Raw genomic sequence first — 15,256 nt, 5'->3', positions numbered from 1 at the left:
GAGTTCACTTTACAATTTGCTTTGTATAGGTGTAGAGTTATTTCAAGCTCAAATTTCATTTCACTTTAATTTATTCAATAAAATAATTTTAAACTTTTTAGCATTTGTATGTCATTAGGAATGTCAGCTTTTCTTAAGTATTTGGTGTACGTATGCAGAGCCTTCTTTATTGCTGGAGATGGTCCCTGTCTTGAAGAGTTTACTTTTTGTCAAGATAAGACCAAGACAGCACATGAGAGAATCCCTGTCTGAATAACTTAATTTTCATGAAAAAATGTCCAAGACAAAGAAGGATTTGGTGGGTTTTGAAGAGTTCTTGCAACTTATCCAGATACCTGGTGTCCCCACTCAGTGCCACCGATCTTTGGTTTCTCTGAGTTGGAAACACAGCTATGTGTTCCCTGAGGGAAGGTGCCACCTTAATTCAATCTTGTAAAGATAATCTAAACTGGCTGCCTCTATGCTCTGCATGATCAGTAAAGACTCACTTCTTCCTGTGGAGAGAGGAGTACCTTCAAAGTTAGCTGTGAAGGTCATTCCTCATCTCTGACAGATCAGTGACCTTTCAGACACCTAGAATTAGGAGAGGAGATATCTATAAATCACGGACAAAACCAGGGGAGGCTGACGTGTGCTGACCCACTGGGAAGGGCCTCAGATGCACTCCTCTGAGCTGACCTCCTTGGCTGAGCCATCAGACCAGACAATGTGGATAACTAAGCCTTTGGGCAGCAGGAGCAGCCCTGACAGACCACACCTTTTCACAGCCTCACGCTGTGGCAAAACTTCATTGCAATTTCCTGAGACCAGCATAATGACACCATTCTGCCCTTTCAATTGGAAGCAGAGCTGGGGTAAATGAAAACATCACTTGCTTTTGACAGTCCAGAATATCCTGTGGATTCACGTCCCCACTGAGCCACAGGCAATGTCCTGCTTGGCACCTGCAGCAGCATGGAGCAGGGAGGCAAAATCCTGTCCTGCCCCCCACATCAATGTTGTGACACAATGGTGCATTTTATCCACCTTCTCTCCTGCTCTAGAGAGTGAAATATAAAACCCTGGGCTTGACCCCAACAGACCTAGGCAGCAGAAATTAATCATGAGTCCTGCAGGAGTGATCTACGAGCTGGGTACCACCCCCCTCAACACACCCAAACCCCTTACTGTTTCATCCTGACACACAGCAAATGCAATTATGAGATCTAATCAACTGCAACTAATGTAATTCTGAAAGTCTTCACAGCTAACGAAAACCAGGTCTTTCCCTTCTCGATTTAATTGAGATGTTTGGTTCACACACCGTGGAAAAGAAACCCTCCATTAAAGCTTTATATGAATATTGCATTTACATATCCAGCCTGTCACAGTATTGGGCTCTTTTTCCTGACTGTTGGATATTACATGGTAGAAAACTATCTGTGAAGGGAAATGGACTTCAGAAAATAAATACTTTCTCACGTTGTTTCAAGGGAAATCTCCACTCTGAATGTCATCTACTAACTACCACTTTGTAGACTGAACTTGGCATAAAAAAGCATTTTGTTAACATGAATAAATCATGATCCCTAGTAAAAATACCCTCCTCTTGCATTAAAGCAAGAATCAGAAGACAGAATTTGGCCTATAGCTTGTAAACTCAGATTTGTTGAATAACAAATTACTAAAGAAAATCCCTTTTCCCCCCTTCCTCCAGTATGTTCTTCTTGTTCCCTGCTGGCATCGGTTTTTCTGCAGTTTAAGCATCACTACTGCTTCGAGACTTCCCCTGCCTCTGTGCTTTCCTGTGTCATCATTAGTATTATTTTCACAGGAGGCTCTACAATATGGGCAGCACTGCAGAGAGAAAGATAAATTCATCATGCCTCCTGCAAAAAGTTTTGCCACTACCTTGAGTTACGAGCTGCCAAAGCATGATGACAGAGAAGCAATGGCTGGTAGGCAGGATGAGCAGAGCGTTGCATCACTTCATGCTATCAATAGGCTTTGCTTCTTCCAGGTTTCTCTGCTGTGCTGACCCAAATCATTACTTTTTCCCCACAGAACGTAGTCTTGTTAAGGTTTTGAAAGAGAAGACTGTGTCTGAGATTTGATGAAAGCCTGTCAAGATACAGGATAACTGCTCTCCAGAGACAGGAGAGGCAGTCAAGACACACCAGGTAAGAACAGTCTTTCACCAGTGATGTATGAGGGAAGAGCAGATAACAAGCTCAAAACGTTTGTACGACTGATCAGCAGTAAGCACGTGCCATTCCCACAGCAGCGGAGAAGACTCTTCCAGCTGTGTACATGTGACCACAGCAGGCACTGGAGGCCTGGGCCCATGTCCACATGCACACGCACCACAAAAGCAGGTCCTGTCTCTGCTCCTGCATGGCCAGGAATCCTCCACCTCTGCTATCCTGCCTCCTCTTGGCACCTTCACTCACTCTCTGCAACCCACCAAACCTTGATCTTCCTTCCACAACTTCCTCCTCCTCCTTTCCAAAGGCCACACCAGTGTTGCCACAGTGCCACAGCTCCACGAGCTGCCATCAGCTCTGCACCCACCTTGAGGCTCAGTGCTTCTAGCAGAGAGCACAGCCACCCTGACTGTTCACTGAGTATTTCCCATCCTGGACAGCCTTTTTGGTTTATCACTTTTCCTTTGGATTATTTTTCTGTAAAAATGTACCGATCAAACACGCACACAAACTCTTTTTAAAACTAGCAGTACTGATAACAACTTATTTTGATTACTTTAGTTATGGCCTATTAGTATCAGGATTCCCAAGTGGTGAAGAAAGGGCACGTCATAAATACAAAGAGCAGATGCCGAGAAATACATGAAAACATTCTCTCAGAGAGAGAAGGGAATGATAGGAATTGGGCAATAGAACGGCTCACCTAAAATGTGTTAAATGGCCTTAAGCACTACACCAGACACACACACAATAATGAGTATTCAGCTGAAGAACATATACAGCTACAATACACCACAGCCCACCCAGTAATTTCAACAACTACCTATTTTTTAGAATTTATCATTACACCACTGTTATAACACCCTCTTCAGGTTCCATTTTCCTGAACCAAGGAATCTAGATTTCATCTGCTTTATTCTTTGAGAAATGTGCCACGCTCAGGCCTCTTGTAAAACCTCCTGAACATGGTTCATTTTAAAGTATAACCTAATGCTATATGGTGAAAAAAGCTTTTTCATCCCATTTCATCACTTCAGGACATAGTTTTATTGCAAAGCAATCCAATTCTGTAGAAGGAAACAGTTTTCAAAGAAACCATTTGTAAGTCAAGAGAGTGACCATTAGTTATTGAAAGCTGAAACATTTACAGGTTGATTTGATGGCAGTGACAGTAAATTAATTTTTCCTTTTGTTGAAAATTTTTCTTGACTGCAATGAACACCTGGCAAACTGCCTGATGAACAAAGGTCATCTACCTCTGCATTTACTTAGATTCAATATCAAATTTATGCGCTACTTTCAAAAAAAAAAAACAACCATGTCATCCTTTTAGAGAGTCCTTTTTGAATTTTCAGCTGACTTGAAATGTATGATTGCAGATGTTAGTTTGGGGCAGCTGCTAAACGACATGCTTTGCTATGTATTTCCATGAGTTATTCAACCAACAGAAGAATTGCAAGACTTAGTTCATCTGGAAGAAAGCAAAAACAACAGAAAGACTCATCACGCTACCCCAGTTTCACATGTATAAAAATAGCAGAAGGTGCTAACAGATATTATGTGGGTAAGAATGAGAACTAGATTGGCATCGGAGAATTTATTCTTAGAAAATCCCTCCTTTTGGAATTGTTACAGGCATGCACTGACCCAAATAGATCATGGCTCCTATCATTCCCGAGTGCATGTGAACAGATAAAATGCTGACATGCATCAAAAAGGTTTGGGGCAAAAAAAGCAAGCGCAATCTGCACGGAAACTGCCAAAAAAAGAAAAAGCACAGCAGCTGGTACACAACTGCTAATAGGCAAAGACAGCACTGCTGGCAAACGCAGGTGAAGAGAAGGAAAGGAAAAGGCAAAATGATGTTGGGAAATGATGTCGGCCAAAAGAGATGGAGAAAATAAGCCAGCTACCATAGGGTACCTACTGCTGTCTCAGAAGGACGGTCATTTCAGCCATTTCAGGATGCACAATTTATTCCACTGGGCTGGTGCTGCCCAGTGATCAAGCCTCAGGGCCACTGACGTCCCTCTGGTGCAGTTTTCTGACTTGGCTTGATTGCCCAGTGGCCGTTTTGTGGCTATGCAGATAAGGCAGGACGACTGGGAGACCACAGATCAAATCCACAGTGCGTCTCAGCAGCTGAGTTACAGAGCACAGCACAGCAGTAACATGTGCAGAACTACACTTTTCTCTCTTTCCTTCCTCAGCCCTTCCATAGATTTTTTATTTTCTCCCAACAAAGTCCCAGGCAGCTGTGCAGGCTCAGTGAGGTGTCACGCTTGTGACAGGATGTGTGGGAGTCAGCCGCCCATCGTGAGGTGCGTGAGATGCCCAAGCGTGTCTATGTGTGAGTGACGTGTCTGAGCCTCCTGTGTTTCCAGGGGTACCAGGCAATGGAGCCACACAAAAGATGCAGTTAACCAGCCCAGGGGGCCATTTAGTTGCCTAAACACTGGCAGCTAGAACTGCCTGAGCTGCCTAAAGGCATCCAGGATGTCTGGATGTTTGTGCAGATGTGTCCACAGAGGTGAACTGATGCCTCAGGTTTTAGCTTTTGTATTTTTCAGATTCTGTTCTGCTTTAGTGCGTAGTTCTGAGCTTCATATTAGGGGATAGTAAGCTCTCTTCACAGAGTAGGCAGACAAAACAATTCCTTCTCTAGCTGGGGTCAAGGACAAATGATCCGTGTTTCAGGCCCAAGAGCATAAACAACGGTGGACTGAAGAGAGAAAAACAAGAAGGATGGGACTTCCTAAGATAAAGCTTTAACTAGACAATTAACTCCAATATGCTAATGGACCAGAACTTAAAAAAGTGTGAGGCCCTGTGACCAGTTGTCCATTTTTGTGACCATTTTGTGTTCATCTTGGGTGTAACCCTGTCTGGGCTCTTGTGCTGCTCAAGGTGGATCCATTGAGGTCTCCTAATAAATACCTACTTTATTGTTTAGCTCCATCTAGCCTCTATTCTAGGTCAGTCTTCACAAGGCATCAGAACAACTTGATGCATGAACTGCAGGAGATTTGTGTCCTTCTGGAGTGGCAGATGGAGGCCAAAAGGCACAGTTTATGGCATTTCAAACACCATTCACTGCCATCTCTTTAGGCAGATGAAACCTGCACCTGGATGAGGTCAGCAGACATGGCACAGGGCCAACTCTCATGCTTCTCAAATAGCTATTAAGAAACTATGAAAAATGCACCAGGGCACCTCAAAAGGCACCAGCTGCTTCTGCATGAGCAGCTGAAGGGGGCTCTGATTGCCACTGACTATAATGGGGCCTGAAGTTGCCCTGCAGATACTTGCTTGAATTTAGGAGTTTTCAGTTGCACTTGAATCTCACACCAGTAATGCTATGCTTTACTATTGCACAGGCACAAACATCTTCCTCTAAAATAATTTCCTACACCAAGCTGAATGCTCTTAGCACTTAAATCCTTCTCAGAAAGCCATAAGGATTTATTCAGAGATGAAACATTTTAGTTGAATATCAGAAAAACACTTTTCTCCAAGTAAAACAATGCCAGAGCATCACACTCCTTCCAGCTGGCAGGTCACAAAATTAATGTTCAGACTTTCAGAAACGTTCACTATCACAGACCCTGTAATGTTTAATTATCTGATGGCGCTTAGGACTTTGGGTAGAGAAGCAAATAAAACAACACAAATCTAGTCATCATATGAATATTTAAGACCCCTCTGCTGGAGCATCAATGTGTGGGCTCATATCAACATTGTGTTTAATGTCCCTATGCAGCTACTGAACACATGTATAAGCAGAAAATTAGCAAACAACTATCAAAAGACCTCTATTCAGGCAAAAAACCCCCCTTCTTTTCCTTTTATGAACATTTTTAAACAAAGTGTACTTTTTTTGTGTAATTTTTCCCCATTAAAATTTTACGTTACGGCAAAGAGATAGAAGGCAGGGAACGTCTGGCCCAATTTTGTTCCCACTGCTCTTGTGTAGTAACCGGAGGCAGAATTTGGTTCTCTGTGTAGAATTAAGTACAACTGTAGACTTCCTTTTATTTAATGCAACATTAACATACAGACATACAGACTCAAATATTAAAACTAAATTACAGGCAACACTTCTCCAATTAGCTCATATAAAATTAGAATAAATAATTAAGCCTCTTACTATCCGGTTAAGGAGACCAGCATCATTTCTAAAGCTACAAGAAAATGCAGAAATGTTAAGAAAAATAAAAAAAATATTTCTGCTGCAACAGAAAGTTTCCAGGAATCTTAAAAATTTGAAGTCCAGTCATGGACTTCTTTTCTAGGCTGTTCTTGCTTTGTCTTTAATACTGGTGTGCTGTTACTAATAAAATAGTTAAGTGTCCTGCAGTTAGTGTTGAGGACTAGTTACTATTTTCTGGAAGTAAGATGCAACTGAAAATGTCAGCCTTCAAAGTAAATCTGCCGAGATCGAGTCTCTTCCCAGAGTAAATCTATTACACGTCAGTAAATAGATGAGATATAAATAAAGTAGGAGCTCTGCAGAGTGTAAATCAGGCATCACCACCATATTAAGAGGCTTATGGCAATGTTACTTAGCAGTATTTGTTTTAAAGTCTCAGCAGGCTTGTCCTGCTGAATGTTTTGTGTAAAACCATCTGCCCAACAGACAGAATCGATCTCCGAGTGTGTCCTGCTTGGTTTGTAAATTTACCTACTGTGACTAAGTACATAACTCATTACTGAAAACAGTCAGACCTGGTCTTTCCTAAGGGTAAACTAATGTTTCTCATCATCCTTAAAAAAACAACACACAACATGAGATAAGGAATCAGCAAGGCATTTAAATAAGGGCTGTTATTTGAAAAACTGACTCCCGTGGCCTGAATCAACATGCAAACGTGGAGGACTCCCAGTCATCTTCAGAAGATAATTATTATTCATAATTGGCACTTTAAAGCATTTTCTCAGAGCTGTGCAAATATTGACTAATTAGCCACACCAGAATCCTGTGGGGTAGGCAAGCAGGTACCCTAATCCTCTTTTTATCTGAGTGAATTGCTGGGGAATAAAACCCCAGCCCTCACCTGTTGCAGGGGATGAGGAGGTTTCCAGCCCCATTCCCTTCGCCCAGCTCACCCTGCTCCTACCATGGACATTTTTCCTCATCTAGAGAGGGGATGAGATGAGCTCTACACTAGCAGAGCTCTGGAAATAGTGGACAAACCTCAGTTCATTAGCTGAAGTCCTGTCAAGCAAAAGGTCTAGATACTCAAATGTCAAAATAAAGCCTGAGGATTTGATACAAGTACATGCAGTATTTATATGAGGATGGTAGCCTCTTCTGCTGAGGAACACAAATAATGATGTACTGCAAAATTATGGCTTATTCCTGGAAATAAAATATGACACTGGTACTTGGAACTAAATAGTAGGAAAAGAGCTCTATATGTATGGAGTAAGACACTTCTTTACTTAAAATTCAGACAAATCTTATTATTCACTGTGTGCCCAAGATAAGGCCGAAGAAAATGTGGTGTCCTGCTGGAGCCTCCAAGAGGCTCTGCCTTCACCATGCAATAAAATGCACCAGGCAAACAATATCTTCAAGATGGGTCTAAAAATGGACTGAAGATCCTCAGAGGCCACAGCAGCTAGAAGTAAATACTGAATACATCCTCTATTAAATCCAGCTCTTTAATTAAATTGCCTGTAGGAAAGCAATGATTAGTCATTAGTGTCCCAGGTTTTCTGGTTTAAACCAGCAAACAATAATGATGGCTTTATTCTAGAGCTTTGTTACGAATCACCACATTCAGGGGCACAAACAGGTCTTTTCCAAATAACTGTATGATTACAAGCTTACAATGTACACAATATATGCAACAAAAAACATTTTTATTTGGTGTAATCCTGCTTTGTCTATTGAAATAATCGGTCATATGTTGTGTCTAATTTCAGCTACAATCTCTTTAGGGCAAAGATTGTGTCCCTGTGGTTTTGTAAAGCCTCATCCACAGTTATAATGGTGTATAAATTAAATAAATAACGAGAAATTATGAACTGTGGGAATTTAATCAGCATTTATCAGAAATTCACAAGTGAGGATTTACATTTTTTTAAATTATCTTCCACAGATCTGGTTCTCTCCTCTGTTTTAGAAATTGGGAGATGCCTTTCAACTGCAGCAACTATTTAGGTAAGAATAATAACAGGAAAACCAGGTCAGTGTGGTGACTGGTTGAATGCAGGGTTATTCCACTCTGAAGCTAATTCTTCTACATGGTTCATGTATAACAGCTTCTAAGACAAGCAGGTTTTCATCCATGGTAAAGAGCATTAAGATGATGGTATTTTAACTACTCCATTAATTATCTACTCTGAGCAAGGCTAGACAAAACAAATAGTAGGAATAGAACAGATCTGGATGCCTTAGTGAGCAAAATTAATTAAAAAATGCCCAAACCAGAAGAGTACAGATTAGGTGGCTTGGGCTGCAATATGATAAAAAAGGTTTCTGTGTTCAGAAGGTTTGGAGAATTGTGGAACAGTTCAACAAAAATTAATATTTTATACATTTGGCACTCCTAGCCCCTCATCCCACATCAGTCCCCTAAATGCTGGAGCAGGGGCTGGGGGATCATGGCCACAGCAAGAAACACATTCTTGGTAGTAACAAGCCAGTTTTAAACCAAAGCAAGACTGTGCTAAAGCTCTGTGTGCTATACCCATTTTGTGTGTGTGTGTGTGTGTGTGTGTGTGTGCACTCATATTTTTCCTTTTCAGGAGGAAGAGAAGGGGGGCGAAACCAGGAATTTTTATCTCAATAAAGAAGTATGTTCATGCAAAGAAGCATTCAGCTTGCTCTGAGGATTCAATGAGCAGCTCAGAGGACCTCAGGAGTCTGCTGGGCTCCCACACCTGGATCTGGCAAGTTAGTGGGAGCTCAGGGTGACTTGGGTCTTTAAGAATAAAAGACAAACACTAGAGTGAGTGCCTCTTTCCAGGTATCCAGTGTGCATCTGCAGTAGGTAAAACACAGCAACAAAGTAATATAAGTCAGCTGTGTTATTAGACATGTTAATTGGTCTGGCTGGCCTTTTTGCCCTAAGACCTGCAATTTCACAAGCCTGTAAGGTGAGAGGTCTGGTCCCCACAGCCTAAGCATGTAATTGCAGATGGACATGCCCCATCCTTCAAGATGCCAACCCAAACTCATCAAATGCATAATTTTTCTCATTTTTCTTTTTGGCTAACAGAACTAAAACCTGCAAAGGGAACAGCGTGTGAAGTCAACTCTGTACACTAAGATGGAAAATGCACTGATTTGCACAGAGTTAATAACATGCCCTAAAATGGCCATTCACCCTCAAAAGACATTAGCATGTAATAGCAGCCGCTTATCCTTTGAGTGCAGATGGATATTGGAAAGAGGTGCTGAGAGGCTTTGTCCTAAAATTACATGTCACTGGCTTAAACATGATGTGTGGAAATTATTTTAATTGCCCATATCAGTCCAGGGCTGAAATGGTCTGGTATTGTTAGGAGTGGTGCAAATGTCTTTCTCTGGTCAGGATGTTGTTTGAGAAGAACATGTACATACCTGAATGTCTAGAAAGCCTCACCACAACATGAAACTAAAAATACAAAAAATCACCCCAATAAAATAGTTTTGAAAAATATTAGCTAGTTAATGATATTTTTTGACTGTCTTACATATAAAGATCCAGTTTCTTGCAAGTATGAGCACTGAAAGAGCAAGAACTGTTATTTTTGAGATAAATGTTACAGTTCAAATGTCACAGACTATATTACAGACATTCACAATTGGCTCTGAGATTTAGGGAAAAAAACCAACTTACACTGTTGTATGAAGGTTGGCAATGATCACAGTGCTAATGACCATGACAGAAATAAGATATTTTTTTAAGCATCATTATCTAGTGGCCTTGAGTGCTAATCAAAACATGGACTATAATGCCTGCTTTAATGGGGTTTGTCTCAGCAATGCTCCTAAATGGAATAAACTATATTAAATCCAGACAAGCTACAAAGAGAGACAAATGGCAAAACAATACACCGAAAATGTAAAAATTCTTTAATCTATTATTAACTGAGTTACCATCCATGACAGTCACAGTTGACTGTGGTTTTGTAATCCATTTGCTGAATTGTACAACTAGAATAGAAATGTTGTTGTCCTTCTGTTTAAAGCAACAGACTAAATAAGGCCCAAATCAACCCACAAAATGGCCTGGCAAAGGCCGCGCTAGAAAAGGCTGCATGTCAATTTTCTTCTTGAAAATTCAGGAAAGCAGCTCCTCTGGAGTTTTTTCTTAAAGTAGAGGGAATATGACCCCACTGAGGTAGAGGTAGTCCTGCACATAAGCTGAGCCTCTGCGAGGCTCAAGAAGGATGCCCTGGGAAGACAAAGGGCCCCACACTCTCCCTCACTGGCCCAGTGCTGCAGGGACAGACACTAACTGATACCCACAGGCTTTGGGTCATCCTCCTAACGTTCACAGGAAGAGGCACTGAATGCCTGGAAGATGAATTCATCACCATCCTCCTCCTCTGCCTTGTTCCTTTGGCCTTGCTCATCGCTCCTCCTCTGCATATGCTGACCAAATGCACAGACATGCTGAATTTCTTCAGCTTGATACCTCAGAGGATCAGTCACATTTGACTTCCTCAAAAGCAAGAAACAGGTTTTCTGATGCATCTCTTTTGCTGTATTCCCCACACTGAGATGGGAGGATGCGTAGCAGCTGGGGGGGAAGGCAGACTATAGCATTTTGGGCAGATCCTTCAGGAAGACTTGACGATTTATGAGTAAAATGACAGCCAAGGTATAGAGGTAGTGACATTTTTATGTTCGTTTTGATGCAAGAGTGCAATATTTCCAGGGGTCCAGTTTTAAAAGGATGGATTAGCTCTTTGTCCGTGGTGTACACAAAACATAGGATCATGCATCTCATCTTGAAGAAATTTTCAACAAAGGTCTTCACAAACTGAAGCTGTAGCTTAGGGAACAAAATTCATTCTGTAATTAATGAGTTCCCCCCAGTTACAGAGAAAAAATTCCTATGGTTTTATTGCTTTCATAAAATGCTTGTTCTCCAGCTCTGAAGGGACTGTGAAAGGTCAGAGGTGTTGAATATACATGATTTATAAAGTCCTCTGGGATGAGATGTGCTGTGTAAATATAAAATATTATTACAGCATACTCTCTTTAATTCACATACACTGGAATGGAATTGGCTGTGCCACGAGAGCAAAACTAAGAACCCAAGCCAGTCTGATGACAGCAGATTGTCCAAGGCTACTGACAGTCCAAACAGCAGAAGGATAAATTCATTTCACAGACATATTTACCTAATGCTGAAAGTTACTGCTATTCATCTGGTTAAATGTAGATATAAATGTGAAGAATGCATTACATAGAAATGACTGAACAGGCAAAGATGGTGGACTGCTCTGTCCCATGATGAAAGAGGGGCTTCCGAAAAAGCAGCAGGCACAGAAGCAGCCCATGTAGCCCATCCACCTTCTGCAGAAACTCTGCCTTACACAAGTCTGTTCTCAAGTGTATGCCAGAGATGCCTGCGATGCCATGGTCCTCATGTAAAGGACTTTGTGAAGTCACACTCAGATAGCACTACCAGCCTCAAAATATGCATCCTATTTACCCCTGGCTTTGACAGAGGGTTCCAAGTTTCCCTTGTAGATTTGAACCTTGAGATTTGTTCACCTCCAGCTGTTCACCTCCAGCTGTATCTATCCAAGGAGACTTCCAAAAAACCAGTCTCTCAGAGAACTGGGTTGGAATGAGCTGAACTGGATAACCAGTCCCATTCCCTCTCAGGGAAGCATAAATTATACTTTCAACCCACTTTTTGGGATTGATTCCAATTTCTCTTTTTCTTCTGTCCACAATAGTCCATACTTTAACACTGCAATAAATAATCAGTTTGAAGTAGATTTCAAAATATTTTAACAGCTGGAGCAATGACATTCTTACTTGACTTTACTGTAAATGGAAAAATTCCTATTCCCCTCCTCAAAGACAGAGATTGCAGATCATATTCCGAATTCTTTTCAAAACCTTGGCCAAAAGATGTCACCAGCACAGTCTGTTCCTCTTCACATTATCATTCCCATTCTCACAGATTCTTTTATCTAACTCCCTTCTGCCCCGAAGTTTACAATCCCCTTCCAAAAATTTTTCAACTGCACTTCCCTTCTCCTAAATTCCCTCTCTCTCATCAGCTTTCAAATAATATGATGCTATTTTAGAAAAAACAATGCTGTGAATTCAGCACTACAGAGCAATCTGTTCCTACCCTTTTCCCTGTGCTAAAGCACTGAATCCTTTTTTGTTTGTTGTTTTTTTTTAAGGCACAATACAGCCCTTTAGCAAATGTATATGAAGTTCCTGCCCATAAAGGAAAAAAATGAAGTTCTTACTTTTGACTGTATAAATGCTTTCCCATGAAAATTGATACATCTGTCTGGGAGATAAAGGAGATTTGGATTATCTGTATTCAAGAGAATAATTAAAAGAAGTTATTGCACAAAATGTTTAGATTTTCTAGCAACACAAGTTTGATTCTGTGATAATGTTATTCTCATCTATGCAGAACACTTCTCATCCACACAAGAGGGAAAAACGTTCACTGATGACGTTTAATATTTGATTTCATCTACTTTCTTTAAATAATGTGATAGATTTGCTCATTTGGCTATAGCTAAATTGCTGTAGTAGTGGCAGACAATGACACTTTTAAGGCTACACTATACATGATTAATCTTTGCTCCAACTGAGATCATTTATCATCTGGGGGCTACCCTTCCTGTTTGTCTTTTCCTTGTATTTTCAGTTCTCCTTTCCTATCAAGGAGAACAACAAAAATCATTATGGGTTTTTAACTCAGGGAATGACATTTTTAGCTCTGAGGCCTATGTGTAAATGTAAATTTCCAGCTGTTATAACAAAGAAATAGCAAATGTGAGGCAGACATTAATATATTACCCATTGTTGGTAATACAAGCAAAAACCAACCTTGAAAAATCCCCCAGCTATTCCAGTAATGAAAGCTTACTCACTTGGGCATTTACATGAACCTGTGCCTTCAGAAATAAGATCTAACTATGGAGTCTAGACAAATCCTCTGCGTCGTTTCTTCCTCTTTGGATATTAACAATTTAAGGGCTAGAACATACAGCCAACGAAATCATCTCCGGATGTTTCTTCTTAGCAATCTGATGAATGCCCAAAGACCATTTACTGCACAATGAAGTCAAGTGGAATCTGGAAGGATTCTGGATCCCGTGCTGCTTTTCAGGACCAACTTCAGTACCAAAAGTTAAATCACGTGTTTGGTTTCTATCAAGAACCACTTGAACATAAGTCTTCACACACTTATGAAGCCAGTTCAGGCAGAACTGATGAGCAACCACTCTGAGCTCCCTAAGAACTCTGCTTTCCTTTGAATCCACTGGCTGAAAAACCACAGCATGGCTGTGAGTGCAGTAAGGTGCTTCTCACTGAATCTAGCATATTTGTTGCTTCTACCATCTTTTAACCCTTGAAAACTTCTGAATTTACTGTCCTGGCACAGTGAACACAACTCATAGTTAGTGGCATGGAGGAGCATGGACATTCAGAGTGTACTTAAAAGTTTAGGTTTCCCTCCAGAGAGCCTCCAGCCTTTGTTTAGCCCTCACCATAGCACATCTCTCATCCTCTTATCTCTCTCATCTCCCGTCATCCTCCCCACAGACCTTGGATCCCTGTGAATCCTGAAAAGTCCTTCATTCTAGCATTAATACAGCAACAACTTCCTAATGCCTTGTGTCAGGCACATTTGTGTTTGTAATTCCTTTCACACTAGGCAATTCATTAAGGGTTCTGTTTTGATTACCAAAATGTGTGAACACAATTTTGTATCTCATCTATACAGGGTCACTCTTATGTCAGCTCGTTTCTGACTGCGACAGTCTTTTCCCATCCTAAAGGCAAAACAGTGTTTACATTTGGTTAGCTAAAATATTTACATTACACATTGAAATGATGCATTTTCCCAGTGACAGGGCTCTCCCTGGTATTTCCTCCAGTACCTACTATGCAGCAGAAAAATGATTAAGATGAATATTCTGGGTGTCTCTAAACAAGCAGATTAAGGAAATATGCAGCACAGCTGTACTATACTAACACTGCTAGACTTTGTGATATGCATGCAGGCTTGTGAATTGCCTAGCATGAAAGGCAATTAGGACTTTTAGGACCCCAGATCAGAAGAGTTCCACATTTCCTCATCAATTTATTTCAAATAGATTCTTCATTTATTGACAAATTATTTGGTGACCCAGTGCATGAGGCCCTGGGAGAGGAGGTGAGAATGGTGCTGTTCATTGATCATCAGTCTACCTGCAGATAAAAGCCTCAAGTGCACTGTGCCTGCAGGGAAATAGAGGTGATGGGGACTGCTATCCAGAGACGAGTGTAGAACGAAAGGTGACACTAAAGTTGGCAGGGGAATGCCACGAAGTGATAATATTTCTGGGAATCAGAAAATACAATGCACACTCCTGTTTTAATGTAACATTACCAAGTTGAATCAAACACTGCAAGTGATGCTGCACCAAGAGGTCCTCCAGACAGACACACGGCATGAGCATCTCCCCAAAGGGACAGTTTGAGGCTCATAGCAGAGAAACTGAAATTCAACATCATTTAAGACATGTCATCATCTACACTGTAAACCATTAGTCTTGCTCATTTATTTGTTACTACCAAACAAAGGAGTCTCTCTGAGAAGAAATTAAATAGAGTGTAGCAACTTCTCACACAGAAACCCTGTAGCAATGCAAAATTAAGAACTTAAAGAACATACCTAAAGTGTATTCCTTACCTTGCAGTATCATCCACACAGGTCTTCATACAGGCTCTCCCAGTGAAGAAGCCAAAGCTTCTGGGCTGAAAAACAGATGAAACACTGGTTAAGACATTATCTCAAAACCCCTGCCTGTGCTTATATCCATCCCAAACTCTGCTGCATCTTTTTGTTTACAGAAATGTATACAATAGGCTGAAGTCAACTTCG

General features: G+C 41.0%; 1 protein-coding gene across 4 annotated transcripts in view; it reads right to left on the bottom strand.

Moving 5' to 3' along the window:
- Window positions 1-15,256, bottom strand: part of PAG1 (phosphoprotein membrane anchor with glycosphingolipid microdomains 1) — a 104,574-nt gene that overhangs the window by 24,314 nt on the left and 65,004 nt on the right. For all 4 annotated transcript variants that reach the window (XM_068186077.1, XM_068186092.1, XM_068186086.1 and 1 more), the window contains one exon: window positions 15,065-15,129. The gene's annotated coding sequence lies outside the window, so the exon portion shown is untranslated. The remainder of the gene's footprint in view (window positions 1-15,064; window positions 15,130-15,256) is intronic.

This window comes from Anomalospiza imberbis, chromosome 1 (assembly GCF_031753505.1).
Source record: "Anomalospiza imberbis isolate Cuckoo-Finch-1a 21T00152 chromosome 1, ASM3175350v1, whole genome shotgun sequence".
Classification (NCBI taxonomy): Eukaryota; Metazoa; Chordata; class Aves; order Passeriformes; family Viduidae; genus Anomalospiza; species Anomalospiza imberbis.
Note: the sequence above shows the minus strand (reverse complement) of the source record. Positions and strands in the feature narration are given on the sequence as shown.